We start from the raw sequence: 2,143 nt of genomic DNA on the forward strand, positions 1-2,143 counted from the left end.
CAAACATCTACATCTTGGATGGCCTGAGGGTGAGTACATTTTCAGCAAATTTTCATTTTTGGGTGAACTATTCCTGCAATAACAATTAATTAGAAGCATAAATAATTTGTACCCTAAATTTTTAGAAGAGATTTTAAGAGATTTAAAAAAAAAACTAAAATTGGAAAAAGTAAACCCAGACCTTTTGGATGATTCATTTTGTGTGATGTTAAAACGTACTTGTAAGGTCTCTTAGATAAAGCTTTGGTAATATTATAATAAATGTAACAATAATATTGTAATTAACATATACATACACAAAATTGTATTCATTTATAATTAATATAATATTTTATAATTACAAATATATGCAATAATAATATTTATATTAGTATATTATTTTAAATATAATATAATAATGTATAATTAATAATAATGTTAATGATATAATATTAAAAACATTACACTATATTATAAATACTATAATATATGCATATGTTAAATGACTGACCGACTGATTGGTCACAGTTTTATGTGACATAACCATGTCCTCAAACTCGTTATGGTAGATCACCATCAGGACCTGATCCTATTCAATAACTTGACTTTTAGCTTCATCTTCAGTCTGCACATGAAGAACAAACACTTTCTGAGACGTGCATGAGCATGTAAACTTCTGCTGGTGTTAGCACAATAATAACGCAGCCTTACGCCTCTGCTGTACCGCTAATGTACAGACTAAGAAAGAAGCAACAGTGTGAGTTACTAGTGACCTGAAGGGCTTGTCGTGTCCAGCTGATGCTGTTGGGAAGCGCTTGATTCTCTGTGTGGCTCCTCCACTGCAACCCATCTAGAGTCCCGAGAAACACATCACAGCCTGCGTCCCGCAACAGCGCTGGAGAGAAGAGAGATTACGTTTAGCTTAATTAAGAAAAAAAGTGTTTTTTGCATTCCACTTGCGCCTATTAGTATATATATATATATATATATTTGCATATTAAATTCAATTCAACAAATTTGTTAGACCACCTGTCATAAAGAAAAAACTCAAATATTTTAGGAATCTGTCAAAAACTTGCTTAAAACTTTTATTGTCATTTATTAGGCAAATAACAAACTGAAACAACTAAATAGTGTTTATTCACACATAATAAACAAAAAATGTAATATTTTGTATGGCCTTGATAACAGCTTGCATTCTTGCTGGCATTGTTTTTGTCTACTTTTCCACACTCTCTGTTGTTATTGACTGTAATTGGGCATCTGAATACAGAGGTGTATTGGAGTAAATGTAATTAGTTACTGTACTTGAGTATCTTTTCGGGTACTTTGTAGTTGTACTGAGTATCAAAGATATTAGCAACTTTTACTCTTTACTCCACTACATTTGAAATGAGTGTTGCGATGTTGTGATACAGCTGCTATATTTTGTGTGTGTAGAGAGTTCAGGATGTGAAGCGTCTGTCTCTCAGATACTGGCTGCTGGTTCTTACCATCATGTTCTTTTATAATGGCATCTTCCCCTTCATCGCTGATGCCAGGTACAGTCATGAGCCATATAGATGTGTCTAGAATAAAATAGATCTGTACACGTTGTTCATGTGTTGCTGTGTGTGTGTGTGTTTTCAGTAAGTTTATCCAGGACAAATACAGTGGATACAGCCAGAAGGAGGCGGCGTACATCGCAGGGTGTCTGCTGTTGTCGGTATCCTCATTGTAAGTCAATGCTGATTATTATCAGATGAACAAGCACTACTGCGTGTTACTAAACTCACAAAATAAAGTTAGAATCACTCCACAGATATTTAAATGAGATATTTACACATATGATTGCACATTTTGACTTAAAAGAAATTAATGCTTTTATTCGGCATGGATGCATTAAATTGATCAAAAGTGACAGTAAAACATTTATAATGTTACAGAAGATTTCTATTTCAAATAAATGCTGTTCTTTTCAGTTTTCTATTTATCATACAATCCTGAAAAAAAAAAAAATTATCACTGTTTCCATAAATAAAAATGTAGCAGCACAACTGTTCTCAACATTGATAATAATCAGAAATGTTTCTCGAGCAGCAAATCAGCATATTAGAATGATTTCTGAAGATCATGTGACACTGAAGACTGGAGTAATGATGCTGAAAATACAGCTTTGATCACA

General features: G+C 32.8%; 1 protein-coding gene and 1 pseudogene across 1 annotated transcript in view; one reads left to right on the top strand and one right to left on the bottom strand.

The window, feature by feature from the left end:
• The window catches only part of LOC107753069 (crossover junction endonuclease EME1-like), a 2,755-nt pseudogene extending 1,740 nt beyond the window's left edge, over positions 1–1,015 (bottom strand).
• Positions 1,016–1,675: 660 nt separating this feature from the next.
• LOC107753034 (major facilitator superfamily domain-containing protein 1-like) overlaps positions 1,676–2,143 on the top strand; it is a 3,445-nt gene continuing 2,977 nt past the window's right edge. Inside the window, exon 1 of the mRNA XM_016569139.1 lies at positions 1,676–1,695. The gene's annotated coding sequence lies outside the window, so the exon portion shown is untranslated. The remainder of the gene's footprint in view (positions 1,696–2,143) is intronic.

Source organism: Sinocyclocheilus rhinocerous, unplaced genomic scaffold (assembly GCF_001515625.1).
Source record: "Sinocyclocheilus rhinocerous isolate Xijiao unplaced genomic scaffold, SAMN03320098_v1.1 scaffold1493, whole genome shotgun sequence".
Classification (NCBI taxonomy): domain Eukaryota; kingdom Metazoa; phylum Chordata; class Actinopteri; order Cypriniformes; family Cyprinidae; genus Sinocyclocheilus; species Sinocyclocheilus rhinocerous.